Below are 21799 nucleotides of genomic sequence, written 5' to 3'. Positions count from 1 at the left end.
ACTATAAATCAAGGCTTTCCCCCAGAGAGTGGGTTGTTGAACGTTCACCAGCACACCATGGCATTCAGTGATGGGTGAATGGGAGATTGCTGATGGGGTGCCTAGGTGTGGTGTCACCCTTGGTGTGGTGTCACTCAAGGATGAGGGTGGAGCACAGTGACCCTTTTAGTTCTTTCCCAACAGAGGGATTGGCAGTTCCAGTCCAGGAGTCACACATCTGGGAGATTCATTGTAACCTTGGTCTGGTCACTCCATCCCTCTGAGCTGCATCTGTAAAATGGGAATGATCCCTCCCTGCAGGGGTGTTGTCAGGATTAATGGAATGAGATCTTAGTAACTATAAGAGCTGTGTGTGTATGAGGTGCCCAAAGGGTCCACCACCAGGGACTCAGTGAGTGTGACTTCTTCAGCCAGTCCCTTTCTAGTGAGAGGCTGGCCATTAAGTTCTCCAGCCTCAGGAGCACCATTGATCCTGCCTGATCCCTGGGCCTCTCCTGCCTTCCCCTGTCCCTACCCACTCATGAGTACCAGGAAATGTTTTCCTCAATGTTGCAACAGAAGCCCCATCCATGCTGCTGCCAACATGGACACGGGGGCGGGGCCAGAGGAGACGATTGCAGCCCTAGAGTGTGCTTAATAAGTCCATATCAAAACCATAAACCCTGCACTGCCATAAATTCCTCTGGCCTTGGTTCCTCCACCTCATCAACCCTTTGCCCCAGTTAATCTCAAATCTCAGTGCTGGTGGCCAGAGCTTGGTTTCCATTTCAGTTGCAAAACATCAGCTTGGGAGGCAAACAGCAAATGCTATTCTCCCCATTTTAGAGGTGATGAAACCAAGGTTCAGAGAGGTGAAGGCACTTGTCCAAGGCACATAGCTAGAGAGCAACTGAGCCAGGACTTGAACCTGTGCTTCTCCCAAGCCATGTGGCCTCACTGAGAATGGGGGAAGGTTGCTTCCCCAACCATGATACTGGAAGCTTTTCATCCCATATTCCAATGGAACCCCACTACTCAAAGAGCAGGGATGAGACGTGAAGGGGACTCTGGGTGACAGACAGGCTGGGTGAGGAACCAAAGGAAGTTCCATGCAGTGTGAATGGCCTGTCATCCCAAATCGGTGGGATGGTCGTACTTCCTCTTTTGTGGAACCCAGGTCACCTTTGAACTACATTTCTGGAATCAGTATGTCATATGTAAATCCCAAGATGTGATCTAACAGACCTGAATCACGGGACCCCATGCAGCTGTTTGATGATGGTGGAGCAAAAAAAAACAAATCCTGATGCCAAGGGCAACATTTATTGACCTCTGTGTCAAGCATTACTGGACATAATTTAATCCCCACAACAACCCCGTGCGTCAGCGATTCTTGTTCTATTTTATGAACGAGGAAACCGAGGCTCAGAAGAAGGGACTTGTTTCTTCATACATCCGTCCACAGCCGGTGCAACAGCTGAACTTCAAACACCCGCTGTCCGGCTCCAGGGGCCACTGAGGTAGAATTGAGGAGAGCACGGATGCGTTAGTCACCGCGTGGTGGCACAGAAGTAGTGTGGGCTGTGAGAAGTTCATCATTTGACAAACGGTGATGAGCAAATACCTGTGCCAAAGCGTCCTGGGGAATATGAAGGCCCAGCACCACCAGGACCCTCCCTCTTGGCACTTACAGTTTTTACTTGTAGGGGAAATAACAAGCTACTGAATGCTGAGAGGCCAAGGAGTGAGGGTGACAGCTGTTCAGATGATGGATGGAGGAAGGGAGAGATTACTGCGGTCTGGGAGAGAGAGCGGTGTGCACACGCAGGAGAAGGATTGAGAGGCAACAGTAAGGGAGAGAAAAGACAGAATGAGAGACTGAGGAGAGAGGACGGGCAGTGGGCTGGGCAGGCAGCACGAAGCACAGTCTGTGGGCTGCAGGGAGGGCGGAGGCCAGCGCTTTCCACCTTCAGTCACCGCACACTGGCACACACCACCGTGATCCTCTCCACTCCGAGGACCACTGCACCTTCCGCTACTTAATATTTTTTCTTTAAATCAATTCATAATTATTTTCTTTACACTGATCCCTGACATAAATGGGGAACCATACCATACCAGTGTCACGTACCATAAATAGGAGGTGATTGAAAAATTAAAATGAAAACAATATTTTTAAGGTGCAACCAGAGAGGATTGCCCAGGAAATCTCTGCTCTTTCTTCAAATGAGAAATTGACAAGTATTTAGAGAGATGTTAAAGGCCTATGCTATCCAATGGAGACTCTCTCATTCACGATTTCAGAAGGAAGTAAGACCTGTAAAGAGACAGGCTTTGAGGATAATGTCATTTCGTACCACCGTCCCTGTGTATGCCACTGAAGTCCTCACCCCACACCTGGGCCAGGTGGTGAGGGCCTCAAACCCTGGACAACCGAAATTTCTTCTGTGAAAATAAGAAATCACTGGACATTTGTAGGTGGGGGAAGGCTTTGGCCATATCTGTGTTTTTAAAAGATCATTCTGGCAGCTTCGTGGGGAATGAGGTGTTTATGAGGTGATTCTGGGGAGAGATTATGGCAGCTTGGGCTAGAGTAGTGTAGACAGAATTCAAAGGTGCCCCAGGGGACCCTCTGGTCTATCCACACCTCCCAATTATTCATTCAGACACTAATCTAGGTGCTACTGTGAAGGGATTGTGCAGGTGTCATGAAGGTCCCAAACCAGATGACTTTGTGAGAAGGAGAGTATCCCTGGTGGGCCTGCCCTAATCAGGTGAGCCCTTAAAAGGGGTTGGGCTCTTTCTGGCAAATGAAATTCGACATGTGAGAGAGATTTGATATGAGGGAGAGTCTCTGGCTAGCTTTGAAGATGGAGGTGGACACATGGCAAGGGATGCAGGCAGTCTCTCAAAGCTGAGAGCAACCTGATGACAGACCGCTAGGAAGTGGTGACCTCAGTCCTGCAACCACAAGAAACCGAATTCAGGCAACAACTTGAACGAGGCTGGAAATCAGTCCTTCCCCAGAGCCATCAGGTAGGAACACAGCTCAGCCGATTCCTTGGTTTCAGTTGTGTAAGACTGGGCCGAGAACCCCATCCCACCAGGCCCATCTGACCAGACATGGTGAGATGACTAATGGGTGTTGTTTCAAGCCACTAAATTTGGGGTAATTTCTTATATAACATCAGAAATTAATACAGGTGGTGGTGGGGAGGGGTGGTCAGATTGGGATGTTTCAGAAGTAGCACTGCCAAGAATTTGCTACTGGGTCGGACGTATGAAGAAAAGTAGCTGTGGGGCTGGTGGTACTGATTCTTGCAATGAGGAAGATTAGAAGAGCTGTAGATTTGGGTTAGAACGTTCCTTTGGAATGTTTTGTTTGAGATGCTAATTAAATATCCAAGGAATCACTGGCTATACAAGCCTAGAACTCACAGAGGAGGTGGGCTGGAGAGATAAAGGCCAAGCCATAAGCACAAATGTGATTGAAAAGCCAAATGCGTGGTAAAATAAACAACCTACTGATACAAGCACCTGGACCTCAGGTGCGTCATTCTGGGTGCAAGAAACCAGACCCCAAAGGCCACCCACCATACGATTCCATCTACATGATATTCTGCAAAAGTACAACTCTAGGGACAGATGCTGTGGTTGCCGGGGCTGAGATGGGGTGGGGTGGGGGCTTGGGGGGAGTGGTGATCCTCTGCATCTTGACTGTGTGGTGGTTACCCAACCGAATACATTTGCCAAAACTTGGAGAGCCATACACTATGAAAGGTGAGTATTCGTGTATGGAATTATACCTTAATAAAAATATGAAAGAAAAAAGCCAAATAGTTTCGTGAGCTCATTTAAAGAGGGAGGGAGTGTAGCCAGCAGAGAGATTAGGTGAGGACCACATCTGGGCCACTCCACCATCTGGTGGAAAGAGAAAGAGAGCAACGCACTGGCCAGATGATTGAGAGGCATCTGATGGGGAGGAAAGGGGTTCGAACGGTGTCGGTTGCAGGCGTGCTAAGTGTGCCAGGCCCCCCTCGTGGGCGGCCACCTCAGTGAGACTGTGAGGGGGGTTAAACGGATCGTCCTTGTTTTGCAGGTGAGAGGAAGTGAGTTGCCCTGGGTCCACACAGACCGTAACAGTGGCAAAGTGAGGAGGTCCCTGCTGTGTGCCCTGCATGGCACCGAGGTTTCACTAGCAGGTTCAAGCTGAGGATATGAGAACCTGGCAATTCTAGAGAAGTTGGGCCATAAAACTTGTTCCATTCCCCCCGCCCCCTCCGCCTTGTGCAATGCCCAGCCGCTCCCCCTGCGGCTCTGAAATTGCTCCCGGCCTTGGGAAGGGCTCCCCAGGCTTATCTCGGGGGAGAGGGAAACTGTAAAAGTCTTTATGGCTTTGAGATCATGTCTGGCAGGGGCAGTGATTGTCGCCATAAACCGGAGTGGGCCCTGCAAGGGCGATGCCCTGGGCCCTGAGAGCTGGGGGGCAGTTGGGCAATGCCAAGGGGCCGCCACTGCTGAGCCAGGCACTCTGGGGCTTGGGGCCGGGGCCGGTCACAGATTTATTTCATCCTCACATAATCCCCAGAGGCAGCAACGATCATGATATTCTAAAAATTCTATGCTGCGCTTTTTTTCATATTACGATGATATCTCTGAAGTTAGGGTGTATCTTTAAATCACTGGCATCCCACCCATCATTGTTGTCGGTTACAGGGGGGTGGCAGTCTTTTTTTTTTTTAATATATTTTTATTGATTTCAGAGAGGAAGGGAAGGGAGAGAGAGGTAGAAACGTTAATGATGAGAGAGAATCATCAATTGGCTGCCTCCTGCATGCCACCCACTGGGGGTCGAGCCCGCAACCCTGGCATGTGCCCTGGCAGGGAATTGAACCGTGACCTCCTGGTTCATAGGTCGGCGCTCAACCACTGAGCCACGCCGGCTGGGCCCAGGTGGCAGTCTTGACCTGCTTGGTTCTGGTCATTATTTCCGGTGGCCTCACCGGACAACTGCACCCTCTGGGACTTAAGGATCATCTCAAAGGACTTAAGGATCATTTGAGGGAGGGACCTGAGTCCTGGTTGCTTCCTGAAAACCTCCTGTTGATACCTTCCGGTAAGAGGAAGAAAGTGTCAGGGTCAAACCTACAGGTCAGGAGTCAGAGGGTTGGAAGAAAATCCTGGAGGTCATCGTGGAGCAAAGCTTTTGGTGGTGTAGAGGACAATATTGCCTTAAAAATATGGACAAGGAAGATTCTGAGTGGAAAAGGGATCTAGAGCATCTGAATGCTGACCGTGACCAACTTAGCTAAATACAGGAGGCTGTGTAGCTAATTGGTCTTTGTTGCAACTACTTAAATGTACCCTTATAGTGTGAAAGCAGCCATAAGCAATATGTAAGTGATTGGGCATGACTGAGTTCCAATAAAACTTTATTTATAAAAGCAGGCAGTAGGCCAGACTTGGCCAGTGACTGTAGTTTACTGATCCCTGATATAACTTATTGTCTTGTTTGATTTTCTTCATTATGCTTACAGCTATCTGAAATTATCTCTATTTGTATATTGATTTATTGTTTTCCTCTACATACCACTCCCCCACCCCACCCCAGCACCACCACCACACACACACCTATCCCAAGACTGTTAACTCTAAGAGCAGATACTTTGTCAGTCTTGTTCAACCAGCCTCCAAGATGGTCCCCAATGAGCCCTGCTCCCTGATACTGACACCCCAACAAAATAGGGCTTCTCCTGTACAATCACTAGGTGAGTGAGGAAATGAGGGGATGTGACTTTTAAGGCTAGGTTACAAAAAGCATTGCAGGTTCCATCTTGCATTACTTGCTTTGAGGAAGCCAGCAGCCATGTTGTAAGAACACTCAAGCAGCCTTGAGGTGAGGTCCATGTGGAGAGGGACTGAGGCCTGCTGTCCACTGCCAGCCGTGGGAACGAGCCGTATTGGAAGTGGATCCTCCAGGCCCTCAGGTGACCATGACCCTGGCTGGCTGCTACTCCTGAAGTCCTACCACACAAAAACTGTGAGATAATAAATGTTTATTGTTTTAAATCAGGATAATTTGTTATGCAGCCGTAGATAAAATACAGTTGGCCAACATATTGTCTAGTACAGTGATGGGCAACCTTTTGAGCTTGGTGTGTCAAACTTCGCCAAAAAACTGAGCATAACTCGGGTAGTGTGTCACTTTGAGGAAAAAACATTATTTCGCAAATGTTTCATCCTCAGCAGCAGCAAATGTTTCATCCTCAGCATGCGGCCGCCTCAGCGGCTGCGTGTCATCAGAAATGGCTACGCGTGTCAGTGCTGACACGCGTGTCATAGGTTCGCCATCACTGGTCTAGTACATACTGTGTGTTCAATAAGTAGTGGTTAGTAAGTTAGATGCTCAATGCATATTATAAAAGGACACATCATAAAAATAGATATTTGAAAGGCAATGTAATAAAATATAAGTTAAATAGTATAGAAGGACACAGGTGAGTCTTACCTAACCCACTAATAGGACAAGATGCCTGTACAAGAATTCTTCCCACATTGAGATCCTAAGCTACTGGGAGGCTCAGTTTCTCTGTGTCTAGTACTTTCTAAGTTTATGAAGATGTGATCCTGAGATTTTAGGTTTCTGTTTCACCTAGTCCAGTGGTCAGCAAACTCATTAGTCAACAGAACCGCAGTTTGCCGACCACTGACCTAGTCCATGATTCTAAAATTTTGTGATTCTGTGATTCTAACGTATTATGATTCATTTATCAATACATATTGATTCAGCAACTCTTTTCTGCCCTGCACAATGCCAGGAGCTAGGGGTTCAGTAGAGAAGAAATGACCCAAGTTTCTGCCCTCTTGTGGCTGATGGGGACACGGGCAAGCACATGGGCATATACCATACACAGTGAGCTCTGTCGTGCGCCTGGACACAGGATCTGGGAGAGGAAGCAGGGGGAGAGGCACCAACCCCACCTCCTTGGAAGGGTGTCAGCAGAAATGGCTGCCCAGTGGAGACAGGAAGAGAGAGTATTCCAACCAGAGAAGGGGGTGCTGGTGTACACTGTGTTCCAAATGGAAGGAACAGCAAGTGCAAAGGTCCAGGGGTTACGGAGGGGGGTGCACGCATACCTGGTGAACTCCTGGTAAAATGAGGTAGATGTGAATTGGTGTAAAGTTGGGAGGGGGTGCCAGAGAGAGGCAGAGTGACAAGATACTATGACTAGATGGCAGAGGACCTTATAAACCAGGTCAAGGGGTTTGAACTTTATCCTGAGGGCAAGGGGGAGCCAGTGAAGTGTTTTAAGGGAAAGAGTAACTCAGTCTGCTTGAAGTTTTAAAAGATGCCTTTGGCTGTTGTGTGCAGGTTTGAAAGAGACACCAGAGGGGAGGCTGGAACAAGACCCCAAGTGAGAGAAGAAGAGGCGTGAATGGATAGGAGATGGGCTCAAGGGAGACATTTCATCCGTGGTGTGGGGAACAGGTGGGGGTGAATTATCCTATATAATAAAAGGCTAATATGCAAATTGACCAAATGGCACAACAGTTGGTCGCTATGACGTGCACTGACCACCAGGGGGGCAGACACTCAATGCAGGAGCTGCCCCCTGGTAGCCAGTGCGCTCCCACAGCGGGAGTGCCGCTCAGCCAGAAGCCGGGCTCACAGCAGCAAGTGCAACAGTGGTGGCAGGAGCCTCTCCCGCCTCTGTGGCAGCGCTAAGGATGTCCGACTGACTCCCAGACTGCGAGAGGGCGCAGGCTGGGCTGAGGGCCCCTCCCCACCCCCGTCCCCCGAGTGCAATAATTTCATGCACTGGGCCTCTAGTACTGCTAATATACAGGTTTGTGAGCCCTGCACTTCATGTTTCTAAGGTTCTCTGATTCTGTGTTCAGCACTCCATAATATTTTTATACAAAATGCCCATTGATATCACTATACCTTATAATCCCCAACCTCACACTGCCCTGCATCCCTCCTTTCTTTTCGTTTTGTTTTTTAAAATATTGATTTCAAAGAGAAAGGAAGAGGGAGAGAGAGAGATAGAAACATCAATGATGAGAGAGAATCACTGACTGGCTGCCTCCTGCATGCCCCCTACTGGGGATCAAGCCCCCAACCCAGGCATGTGCCCTGACCAGGAATTGAGCCATGACCTCCTGGTTCATAGGTCAACACTAACCACTGAGCCACATTAGCCAACACATCCCTCCTTTCTGAGCTTCAGGTTTCCTTGTTTGCAAAAGTGGGGATCTTTGTCCTAACTGGTTTGGTTCAGTGGATAGAGCATTGGCCTGCGGACTGAAGGGTCCCAGGTTCGATTCCGGTCAAGGGCATGTACCTTGGTTGCGGGCACATCCCCAGTAGGAGGTGTGCAGGAGGCAGCTGAATCGATGTTTCTCTCTCATCGATGTTTCTAACTCTCTATCCCTCTCCCTTCCTCTCTGTAAAAAGTCAAGAAAATATATATTTTTTTAAAAAGTGGGGATCTTCGACATCTTCCTTGCAGAGCAGCTGGGGGGTGGGGTGGGGAGTAAGAGCTGGTGTATGGTCAGCACCTGCACAAAGCAGGTGGTCCGACCGTGGTAGGCACGTTTGCCCTAAGTGCTGGGCACACAGGCATGGTCAGGAAGGAACTGGGTCTTGAGAGAATGAGAGAGGTTGGAATGGAAGACTGGTGACCTGGGTTGCTCTGGCCTTGGGGCTTCAGGCTGGGCATCCAGGGCCCAGATTTGGTTGTTTGCTTTCAGGCACTGGCAAGTTTGCTGTGGGTATTGGCTGTAGGGATTCCCACATCTGTAGCCTGCTGGCCCTCCCAGCTCCCCATTCTGGTCTTAAACTCCACAAAGGTTGCAGACACCAGCTAGAGGTAGTCAGGAAAGGTCTGTCCTTCCCAGTTAGTTGTTTGGACCCAACTGTCCCCATCACACCACTCCCCCCAAGGCCAAACCATAGACAGCTGATCTGGTGTCTCAGAGAAGAGCAGGTCTTGGGAGACAGAAACCCCACTCGTCTCCCCAAAACAACATGTGGTCCCCAGAACCACACCCAAGGCTTATGTGTGCCCCTGTGCTACGATTTGCTTCTTGCCAGTGATTCAGCTTTAATTCAGTTTAATCCACAAAACGTCCATTGAACAACACAATGGTGGGCACACCTCACAGAGCTGGCTGGACCCTGGGACACTCACCCCTTGACGGGGGGGAGGACATGAGAAACAGAGTGTGGAGTGTCTAACACTACACAGTGTTTAGCGAAGGGTTGGGCTTAGAGTCCAAGGCCAGAATTCTCAGCCGATTTCTTTGCACACAGTAGGAGCTCTACCAATATCACTCACATTAAGTCAAGTTAGGCGTTCAAGTGACACATGTCGCACACTTCTTCACTAGCATTTACTGTCCTTTGAATTGATTGTTTCTGGAAGGTGATAAGAGAATGGTGAGAAAGATGGCCTCTGGGGAGGTGAGCTGAGTAGCTGGGTCAGGGGAGGGAGGAAGACCTACTTTTCCTTTTATGGCCTTTTGTACCTTTTGAAAGTTTTATTTTCACCAAGTGCACATAGAACAGAGTCAATCAATCAAACAAACAATCCTAATTAAATAAACAATTAAGCAGGCCAGGCATTTTGTAACTCCTTAGTACCTGCTGTTCCCTCTAGTGGAAACACCCTTTCCCGGTTTCTCCATCCGGAAAACTCCTACGCAAGTTACAAGACTGAACTCAAATGTCCCTAGGTGGTGATTCTCTCGTGCCCTTGTCTGCCCTGCTCTGTGGTCCAGGAGGCACCCAGTCCTCCTGACTCCTGTTGGATTTCGTCAAAAGAAGGAGCCAATGGGAGATTAGAGGACAGGATGAGAGAGAGGCAGGGATGTTTATGCCATGCACCCCAGTTTTTCCTTAATCTTGTCAGGGCCTACATTTCTCCGTGGCCTCTCCTCCTGTCTTGGCCTCACTGCCACAGAATCAGCTAAGTCCAGGAGCAGAGATGAAAAGACCAAATATTTGCCATCAAGTCACCCACTGTGCAGCAGGGAAGATCCTGGTGAACTGGGTCCCCCACCAGATCGAGTCCTGTGTCATTTACCACATACTCCCAGGAGTAGGAGGTCAACAGGCATCTGCTGACTGAGCTAAAAAAAAAAATAAATAAATAAAAAATCCTTCAACAATGTCTTAAAACAGGCTGCAGCCCAGCAGGTGTGGCTCGGTGGTTGAGCATTGACCCATGCACAAGAGGTCACCAATTCGATTTCTGGTCAGGGCACGTGCCCAGGTTATGGGCTTGATCCCCAGTAGGGTGTGTGTAGGAGGCAGAGCATTGATGTTCCTCTCTCATAAATGTTTCTATCTCTCTACCTCTCCCTTCCTTTCTCTCTAAAAAAAATCAGTAAAACATTTTTTTAAAAAACAACAACAGCCCAGCCAGTGCAGCTCAGTGGTTGAGCATTGACTGATGAACCAGGAGGTCAGGGTTTGACTCCTGGTCAGGGCACATGCCCGGGTTGTGGACTCGATCTCCAGTAGGGGGCGTGCAGGGGGCAGCCGATCAATGATTCCCATTATTGATATTTCTATCTATCTCTCTCTTCTTCTCTGAAATCAAAAAAATGTTAAAAAACTAAAAAACAAAAACAGGCTGCAAAAGACGAAAGACTAGACTCAGTGGCTAAACAGGCCTCAGGGAACCTGGGCGATTTTCCCTGTGGCAGAAGTTCCAAGGAAACCACCATCAGTCAAATATATACAGAACTAGAGGCCCCATGCACGAAATTCATGCAAGAGTAGGCCTTCCTTCCCCCAGCTGCCGGCACCGGCTTCCCTCCGACCACCGACAGGCACCTGGGACCTGGGCTTCCCTCACAGCCCCGGCTTTGTCCGGAAGGTCGTCCAGAAGGATGTACGGTCTAATTAGCATATTACACTTATATTATTATAGATGAATGAGAGCCTCCAGGACATGGGTGGGCAGGCAGGATAGACGGCAAGAAGAAGGTGTCTCATCTCTCAAATGGGTATCATAGTAGAACCCACCCCCTAAGACTATTATGAGGATAAAATTAATGGAAAATATTTCGTGTGTTACCTTGGATTTGCCTAGTACAATATAAACAGGAGCCATCAGCCATCCGGAGGAAGTGGTGGAGGAGAGGCATCAAGGTCGGGGCTGGGGGAAAACTCTGCCACTAACCTGGGGCTGCCTTGCACCCCTGGACTGGGTTCCCCAGACTGCGTCAGGCTCTCAAGGAGAAAGGGTTTCACCGCCCAGAATATATGAGAATCCTAAGGTTGAGGCTCAGAAATTCCTGTATCAGAAGCCGGCTCCAAGTGGCAGGGTGGGTTTGGGGGTGATTCTCCCGGCAAGGTTGGGTGGGAGGGGAGTGTCCATGGGGGAGGAGGGAGCCCCTAGGGGCCCGCGGCAGCCTTTTCTCAAAGGGCGTGTCTCCATTCACAAAGGGCCTTTTCATCCTTCAGGCATCCCTTCAGCAAACAGGTCCCCAGTGCCCGCTCAGTGCCAGGTTCCTGGGTGCAATGCTAATCTAATCGTCACAAAGACAGCCTACTAACAAGGGCACGGTGTCATGAGAGTATATGGCCAGGGAGCCCTCGCTGGTCTCCACCCCACCTCCCAAAGAGCCCAGGTCACCCCCTGCTCAACACCCCCATTCTTCCATCCAGGCCCCTGTCTCCACCATCATCAGCTGCACAGTTTTTATCTCGATGGTCTCCCTGCTCCACTCAGATCCCTAAATCCATTCTCCACGGTGTTTTTATAGAACACAAACCAAAAGACACTCATCCTGACCCCAACCCAGCCCCCAACTTGAAAGCTTTGCCCAGGCCACATAGGAAAACATCCAAATCCCTTCCTTTGGCTCACTGGCCCCACATCGCCCACCGGATCGCCTCTGCGTGCCCTTCTCTCCCCCCAGGAATGCCCCAGGGCCTTTGCACTTGCCAAGCCCTCTGCTTGGACGCCTCTTCTCCCACATCTGCAAACGGCTGCCGCTTCTTGTGATTCAGATGCCACCACAAAGGGCACCCACTCTCTGAAGCTGCCACACAGGGGCCTCTCTGGAGGAAGGCTGCACCTCTGGGGAAGGGGGGGGGGAGCAGGCAGGGAGGAGCACTTGAGACTGCGAGGTGTGGGGCATCGCCTGAATTTTATGCCAGGCACATCGTCAAATAAGTTATTGATTTATTTTTAAATATATTTTATTGATTTTTTACAGAGAGGAAGGGAGAGGGATAGAGAGCTAGAAACATGGATGAGAGAGAAACATCGATCAGCCGCCTCCTGCACACCCCCCACCGGGGATGTGCCCGCAACCAAGGTACCTGCCCTTGACCGGAATCGAACCCGGGACCCTTCAGTCCGCAGGCCGACGCTCTATCCACTGAGCCAAACCGGTTTCGGCGTCAAATAAGTTATGAATTTAAACAGAAGAGTCCCTCGGAGAGGACGTTCTAGAGAGCAACCTTCTTCATTTACTTCCTCTTGTGATGTTTTAACTTTTCCTTATGAAGTTCTTAATACAGTTTGTAATTGCCTTGAGTTTTTGTTTTTTCATCTCTTTTCAGTTTATGGTCTACCTCCCCTTCATGAGGACAGGGGCTTTGCCTATCCTATCTGCCACCTAGCACAGTTCTGGCACATAGCAGGTGTTCAATAAGTATTTATTGAATAAGTGGGGAAAAGAAGGGAGGGAGGGAAAGAAGGAAGAACACCTGAGATGATAATGGAGAGTTCACCAGGCAAAGCTGGGGGCGGGGCGGTGGGGCTTAGTACCAAGCAGAGTTGGAGGGGTGAGGACTTGAAGACCAGGCTGATGAGACTGGAGATACAAGAGCCAAGGTGGGAGGCAGGCAAGATTATGCCTATTTTACTTATAAGAAATCGAAGGTTCAGAGAGGGCAAGAGACTTGCCCAAGTCATCCAGTAAGCCCGGGTCTGAGTTTAGAATTCAGATCCCGATTTAAGTTATATAGAACCTCACTGAGCATCTCTATATACTAACTTATGAGGTAGGTACTATTATTACTTCCTCATTTGTTTCACAAAGAAACTGAGGCACAGAGAGGTTGAAGACTTGCCTTAGGTCACACAGCTCAGAAGTAGCTGAGCCCAGATTTTTCCTTAGTTACCAATGGTTCCCGGTTTCCACCCCCTGATTCTTCCACAGCCTTTGGCTTCACACAAAGCCCCAGCCTGGACCTCGGAAAGGCTGTGAGTCAAACCCTGACCCTCTCTGGAGTTTTGGGCAAATTAAAAAAAAAAAAAAATTCCCTGAAATCCTCTGGGGCCTGGATTCCCCCAACTCCAAATCGAAAGAGAGCAAAACCAGCCATGTTTGCAAGATTGCTGTGAGAAAAAAGTGATAAAAAATAATCATGGAACTCGTAAGTGATAAAAATAACTGTAGCACTCCCGGCAAACAGCCGGAGCTGTAGAGATACTGACTAATGATAGCAGGAATTTATGGCCTGTGGGCCCAGCCTTTAGGAGGCTAAGGCGATAGGAGCTGCGGTCACAAGCGGGGTCACAGGTAGAGAACTCCCATCAGCCCATTCCTGGAGGGAGGCCTGAGCCTCTCTCCTACCAGCCTGGGGCTTGATTTCCGATTTCCAGGGCTCTCAGATGGCCATGGCCCTCCAGGCCGATGGGCCCCTGTTAGGCATCCATCTGGTTTCCTTGGTCTGTGTCTATGCCTGCATGTCTTTCTAGAAACCTGTGTATTACTAGCACTTTATAGTGCCTTGGTTCATTCCCGAGTCCTCAGGGCCCCAGGGGTAGGCAGGGAGCAGAGGGCACAGTGGTTCATTCCTTCGTAGCCAGTGGACATTGACTGAGGGGCTACTCGGTGCCAGGGCCTTGCTGGACACCTTAACTTGCCCAGAGTCACAGAGTGCCCTGGGATGGGGGCACATCAGGGCTGGGCCCTGGGTCCCAACTCCAAGGACCATGATCTCATCACCACAAAAAAGACTGGGCCTGGTCGGGTGGTTCAGTTGGTGGGAACATCATCCTGTACACCAAAGGATTGTGGGTTTGATTCCTGGTCAAGGCACATACCTAGGTTGCAGGTTTGATTTCCTGGTTGGGGCGTGTACGGGAAGCAACCGATCGATGTTTCTCTCTCACATTGGGTTTCTCTCTCTCTCTCTTTCCTGTTCTCCCTTCCTCTCTCTAAACATTGATAAACATATCCTCAGGTGAGGATAAAAAATAAAAGGCTGGGAGTGGCTTGTCCCTACAAGTAGTCACAGCTAATTCTTAAATACATCAAAAACCTATCTTGGGCCCAGCTGGTGTGGCCCAATGGTTGAGCGTCGACCTATGTATGAACCAGGAGGTCACCGTTCGATTCCCAGTCAGGGCACATGCCCGGGTTGTGGGTCAATCCCCAGTAGGGGGCGTGCAGGAGGCAGCCGATCAATGATTCTCTCTCACAGATGTTTCTCTCTCTTTCTCCCTCTCTCTCCCTCTCTGAATCAATAAAAATAAATCAAAAATATTTTTAAATGTTATATATCTTCAAAACCACAAATGCATAGCTACAGACAACAGAATGGTGACTACCAGAGGGGAATGGAGGGGAGGGTGAATGAAAAGGGTAAAGGGGATCAAACACAAGGTGACAAATTAAAAAAAAACATACAAGCTGACAGAAGGAAACTAAACTTCAGGTAGTAAGCATGCAATAGAGGATACAGAGATTGTATTACAGAGTTGCATACCTCAACCAACATTACCCCAATCAATTTAATTTGTTTTTAATTTAAAAAGTTATGTATCTTGCCCTAGCCGGTTTGTTTGAGCACCAGCTTGTCGACTAAAGGGTCCTGGGTTCAATTCCGGTCAAGGGCACATGCCCGGGTTGCAGGCTCGATCCCCAGTGGGGAGCGTGCAGGAGGCAGCCGATCAATGATTCTCTCTCATCATTGATGTTTCTATCTCTCTTTCCCTCTCCCTTCCTCTCTGACGTCAATAAAAATATATATTTTTTAAAAGTTATGCATCTTGATCTGAGCAGGGTTACCTGTAACAATTCACCAAGTTTTATACTTAATAGCTGTACATTTTATAAGATTTGTGAATTTTGCCCAGCCAGTGTGGCTCAGTGGTTGAGCATCAAACCAGGAGGTCAGGGTTTGCTTCCTGGTCAGGGCACATGCAAAGGTTGTGGGCTCGATCCCCAGTAGGGGCCATGCAGAAGGCAGTTGTTGGATAATTCTCTTTCGTCATTGATGTTTCTCTCTCTCTCTCTCTTCCCTACCTCTCTCTGAAATCAATAAAAATAAATTTTTAAAAAATTTGTGAAGGTTGATGCCTTATGTATATATATTTAAAATGCTAAAGAGCAATACACCCTATCTATAAAATCTTTAGTAACAGAATAACTGATGGGGTACTTGGAAGGATAAATAGAGATAAAAATTGTGAGTCTCTGAGTGTATTTTAGGAGCTTATAGTAAAAACTTAGTAAACGGAAGCCAATGTTAAATGTAACAGCAACATCATCATCATCATCATTATCGTCATTATCACCCTTCTGTGATTTTCTCCATTGCCAATTGATTGTAATGCCCTCAAGTGTCTATATTTATCATAGCACCTCAGTTACTGCAAAGAATATTCTTTGTCCAAGCTTGGAGTCTCAATTCCAAAGGGCATGGCTTTGCTTTGCTTTTGCTCCAGGGCCTCAAAAGAAAGTACCAACATCCACCTGAGACCGTGGGTCCCAAGTCCAACTCCAGCCCCACCCGCGATAGCCCCCGGCAGTGCGTCAGAAGGAAGGCAGGGGGACGGCACAGGTCTATCTCTGACTCACTGTCCAAGCACAGTCGCGAGCATTCTTATTTCACAGGAGCTCACAGGATAACATTCGAAAGTAGCGTTGGGTGGGCAACAAAATGCTTTCACATGAATAATAATCACACCTGGCCTTCACTGGGCGCTTCCGGTGTGCAGACACCGTGCTGAGAGATGTATGTTCCCCTCCCCCCGCTTTAGTCTTTAAAACGCGTTTAACATACATTGTTTTGTAGCCTGCTTTTTTTCCCCCTTCAGCAGTACACTTTGGGCATCTTTCCATGTCAATAAATATAACTGAGGCGGTAAGCACTTGATTCAAAGGCTGAGAAACTTAAACAGCCAGCAGCCACTGCCCAGGTGAAGATCAATAATAGTTAACATTTATTGAGTGCTTGATTACACCGAGCCTTGTGCTAATTGTTTAACATGAACTGTCTCTTATTTGATCCTTCAGGCAATCTCGAGGTAGCTGCTATTATTATTCAGATGAGGAATCTGAAGCTCAAAGAGGTAAAGGAACCCCCCAAGGTCAGACAGACAGTGTGAATCAAGCCCAGGCAGGTCTGACTGAACACTGGGCTCTCAGGCAGCGTATTTGAAGCACCTGATGGGGGAGGACACAAGGAAAGGTCCCTCCAGGGGAGAAAGGAGTCCCTCACCAATCCTGAGGGCAGGCAAGAGGGTGGTGTGGGGGAGGCCACAGTCCACAGCGGCGGGAACAGGAAGGCTTCCTTGGACACCTGGGTTCAAATCCTAACTGTGCCACTCTCTAGTTTTGTGGTTGCTTTTTTTAAAACAAGCAAACAAACAAGCAAACAGCATTATTGAGGTATAATCGATGTACAATGAACTACACCTATTTAAATTGCATAATTGGATGAGTTTTCACATACGAACATACCCATGAGCCCATCACTACAATCAAGATGATGAACGTGCCATCACCCCAAAAGTTTCCTGCTGCCCCTTTCTCCTCGTCTTCTCATCACCCCTCTCATCCCTGGCAACCACAGTCACTGCAGATGCGTTTCGTTCACTGCAGGTCACTTTAAATTTTACGGAGTTTCATACAAGTGGAAACATACAATTCGTACTCATTTTTTTTTTCCATTGAGCAGAACTATTTCGAGATGTATCCATGTGTTAGTAGCTTGTTCCTGTTGGTTGCTAAGATATATATATATATATATATATATATATATATATATATATATATATATCACAGTTTGTTTACCCCACTTTCCTGTGGATAGACGTTTTGCCCCAGTTTTGGCTATTGTAAGTGAAGCTGCTAAGAACATTCATGCACATGTCTTTGAGTGAACACGTACTTTCATTTCTTTGGGCAAATATCTAGGAGTGCGATTGCTGGGTCATATAAGTATATGTTTAACTTTTTAAGAAACTGCTGCGCATTATTTTCCAAAGTAGTTGCACCACCTTGCATTCCCACCAACAATGTCCGAGAGTTCCAGTTGCTAGGGTGTCTCTTTAAATGTCAGCCATTCTAGAAGCACTGGTTGTTGTTTTTTAAACCTGTGGAGCCCACTGATGGTTTCCCTGCCTTTCTGGGTTCGAGGGGGGCTCATAGAGACGGTGAGAGGAGAGGAGGGGTGTCACTCCATCAGCACCCTTCTAGCTGGCCTCAAGGGCTCCGGACGCAGCAGATGCTGGAAGCTGCCCCTTTCTGTCTTGGACGCTGTTGTGGACTCGTGGAGACGGCCATTGCTTCAAGTCCTTCTCACCTTTGACCTCAATGGGTGCACCCTTCTTCCTGGGGGCCCCTTGCAATTTCTTCTTCAATCTTTGGGAATCTGACACCCAACTCCAGCTTCTTGCTGCCGCCACCCCTCTGCCCCTCTAGGAGGCGCTGCAGGACAAGGCCCCAGTTGGCTCCTTGTAGCTGCTTTCTGCCCACACTGGTCTATGGGAAGCAGTCAAGCAGCCTTTCCCAGGGGCACCTGGAGGGCGGGCTGACCCCAGCAGACCCACTCTGTGGCTCCTTCACCCACGCAGCCAGGCATCCTGCTTCTCTCAGCCTCTAGATGCTCCTGCCCCATCACACCATTGGGCCCGCATGTAGGGGTCACATGTCAAACTCTCTAATAGTCACCACCACCCGGAGGAGGCCCCGTTGTGCCCATTCCACCTTCCGAGACGATGACCACCAAAGGATTCCCTGCCCCTTCTTCCCATCACAGAACAGCTGTGGGCAAATGTACGGAGTGATACTACATCAAGGGACTGGGGCCACATTGGAGCAGCTGTGGGCTTTCACTGTGCTCCTGAAAAGTAATCACTGGCTGTGACGGCAGAAGTTTCGAGTAACACTGTGCAAGTCACATCCACCTCCCCGGGCCTCCGTTCTCCCATCTCTTCCTGCAGGTGACCGTACTGCCCAACCAGGTTGTCGGGAAGGCTGAGCGACATAGTGACTCCACCGAGCATTGCCGGATGGACAGCCTGTGATTCCACAATTACGGACCTGACGCTCCATCTCTGTGTGTCTGTTTACAAGTGCTTTTGCCTGGCTGGGCCTCAGTTTTCTCACCTCTGCAATGGTGCTCATGAGAGCCCCTACTCGATAACCTGTCTGTGAGGCTCGCTGGGTGAATACACATACAGTGCTTAGCAAGGTGCCTGGCATTCGGTAAGAAGTTGATCCTGTTGGGTGTTAATATACAATGGAGTGTGGGCTGAGTGGGCTCTTAAGCTGTGAGGTAGAGGGTGTGGTGTCTCCCCCTCTCCTCGTCCGCTACCATTCCTAGCCCTGTTTTGAAATGCTTCAGCCTGGCTGGGATGTAGAGCCCCCAGGAACAGAGAGGATGGACGGCAGCTCCGAGCAGTGATGCTGAGTCATGTTAGAAAATCAATGTGTGACCAGAAAAACACAGCTGGGCTCCCACCTCTTCTGGGAAATCCATGCAGCCAGCCCCGGGCACACGGGAGGGTGGACAGCTCTGTTCTAGGTCCTGACTTTAAGGCTTCTGAACAAAGCCTGGCACACAGGAGTCTCTGGCTCCTTGAGGCACACCCAGCCCATGGATCACAAGCTTCACACGACCCCCCGACTGGGGTCAGGCATGTCTGGCACTTGCCAAGCTCTCGGCTTCTCCCAGGCCTAGTCTGGACACTTCTCAAGCCAAGTCAGGCTCCGGACCACTGATTGGGCAACCCATGACCTCAAGCTGGGTCAGATCCATCAGCTAGCCATCTGTTTAAGAGGAGGAACATTTTGTTCTTTAGAATCTGAAGGGCCAAAGAGTGTGAGCCGTCCCCACCACAACTCAAACCCCCAACACTTCCATTTGTTAACCTTGTAACTGGGCAAGTTCTGCATCTCCCTGAGTTCCAGTTTTCTCATCTATCAAAGGCAGACTAACAAGTACCTCCGTGGTCCAGGGTGTGGCGTGTCCAGGGGAGGCACACACGTTGGCAGGCATTCCATAAGGGGGAGTTATTATTTGTACAAAAAGGAGCACTGGACACCAAATTTAAAAAACAGTAAGGTAGGCGCACACACACACACACACACACACACACACACACACACACGCTGAGAGTATGGGTCAGGCGGCCAGGCTGCCTGGGTTTAAAATCTGACTGCTCTACCACTCTCTGTGGGGCCACAGATGACCTCTTTGAGCCTCAATTTTCTTCTCTGTACAATGGGAATAAAAATAAAAAGGTTGTGAAAATTCAGTTAGATTACATGCACTGGGAACAGTCCTGGCACATAACAATCACTTAATAAGCATCAACTACTTTTATTTAGTCGCACAAGGGAGTGAAATCACACAGGTAAGGGTTTTTCACATGATTAACAGGGAAGGGCAGTCATATTTAGTGAGTACCTGCTACGTACCTGGTACTCCCAGAAGCTATATATACATATACTAGTATGTATATGTACACATACACAGAGTGAAGAAGTTCTGTTTTCATTAAAAAAAAAGAAACAACAACTTTATATTGTAAAACAAACCACAGATGCAGAAAATTGTACAAATTTAATTTGTAGCACAGGGAGTATTTTCAAGACAAACACCCTTGTCAACACCACCCAGGTCAAGAAATAGAATTTTGCCAGCCACCCATGAGTCCCTCCATGTCCCAGCCACAGCCCTTCCCCTGAAAGTAACCACTACCCTGACTTTTATAGCAATGATTTCCTTGCATCCTCTATGGTTTAATCATCTGAGTGTGCACCCTTAGACATTCAAGCTTAGTTTTGCCCATTTGAAAAAACTCAATGTCTTTTAAGCCTCTCTCAGTGCACAGGTTCCTCCCTCTCTCTCTCTCTTTTCCCTGCAGTTTATCTGTTGAAGAACTCAGGCTGCCTGGCCTGTATAGTTTCTCAAAGTCTGGATTTTGTCAATTGCATCCTCATTGTACAGTTCAGCTTGGCCCTTTGACCTCCCCATTTCCTGCAAATGGGCAGCTGGATCAGACCCAGGTTTCATTCCTTTGGCATGATAACAGGTGGTTCTGGGTTCTTTCATCAAGAATCATGTACATAGTTGGAGTTTTGCGCTCTCTCGCTCTCTCTCTCTCGCTCTCTCTCTTTAGCTAGGTACATGATTTTATAGCAGGCTGCAAAATGGCAATCACTTTGTTTTCATTTATTAACTAATAATTTTTTTTTAAATTCTTAACTGATGACGTTTTTATTGATATTTTTTATAGAGAGAGGGGAAGGGAGGGAGGGAGAGAGAGAAACATTGATGTAAAAGAGAAACATCAATTGGTTGCCTTCTGTATGTGCCCTGACTGGGAATGGAACCTGCAACCTAGGAATGTGCCCTGACCAGGAATCAAAACTTTTGTTGTATGTGACGACACCCCAACCAACTGAGACACCCAGCCAAGGCAATTAGCTATAATCCTATCTAATAAAGAGGGAATGTGCAAATTGACCATCACGCCATAACAGTCAAGATGGCTGCACCCACAGCGGGGCTTGACAGGGGACCTCAGGCCATGCCCCCTACCTGGGGGGGGAGGGGGCTTGACAGGGGTGGAGTTGGCCGGGTCTGGGTCTCGCATGATTTTGAAGTGCACGTGGGTGGGTGGGGACTTCACTCTGGTTCCCATGTCGCACCCTAGACTCTGACAGGAGGAAGATTTTCATATACATTTTACTAATTTTCTTTCATCTCTGACACTTCTATAGAGAAAGGGCAAATAGCAATATTAAAATATTTCCTCTAATTAATTCCCTTTTAATGTGCACGAGTTTCATGCACCAGGTCACTAGTAATTTTATAAGTTGTTTTTCTTAACCTACTATTTGGTTACCCAGTGGTATAATTAATATGTAAAAAGTGGAATACTTGCCCAGCCGGCATGGCTCAGTGGTTGAACATTGACCTATGAATCAGAAGGTCATGTTTCAATTCCCATCAGGGTACATGTCTGGGTTGCAGGCTTGATCCCCTGTGGAGGGTGTGCAGGAGGCAGCCGATCAATGATTCTCTCTCATCATTGATATTTCTGTCTTTCCCTCTCCCTTTCTCTCTCTGAAATCATGAAGGCATTTTTTTTAAAGTGAAGTAATTGATTCTTTCCTTTTATTTACCTAGTTTTTAAGAATATAATTTGTTTCTATGCCATCCTGAGAAGGTGATCAATTAGTATTTTTGCTGAATATGAATTCTTTTTTTGCTGGTTTTATGAACTCAGGGATTGAAACATATTTGATGAGTTTACTCCATTGATTGCCAGTTTCCCTTTCATGAAAGTTTCCATAAATATGAAGATTTAATGAGAGAATAAACGTAAAACACCAGGCGCACGGTAGCTACGTTCTCAGAAAACGGCAGCTTCTTTCCTTCCTTCTCTGGGCCTCAGTTTCCCCAGCTAGCCCATCTAAACTTGCAGGCATTCCCCTTCCTCCCAGCCAGCCTCTCCCCGGCTCCTGTCCCACTGCGCGGGTTCCGGCCGCCAGGTGGAGCCAAAAGACCGACACCGCGGCCAGACATCGCACATGCGCACTGACGGCG

The sequence above is a fragment of the Cnephaeus nilssonii genome (assembly GCF_951640355.1).
Source record: "Cnephaeus nilssonii genome assembly, chromosome: 11".
Taxonomy (NCBI): Eukaryota; Metazoa; Chordata; class Mammalia; order Chiroptera; family Vespertilionidae; genus Cnephaeus; species Cnephaeus nilssonii.
This window is presented reverse-complemented; position numbering follows the sequence as displayed.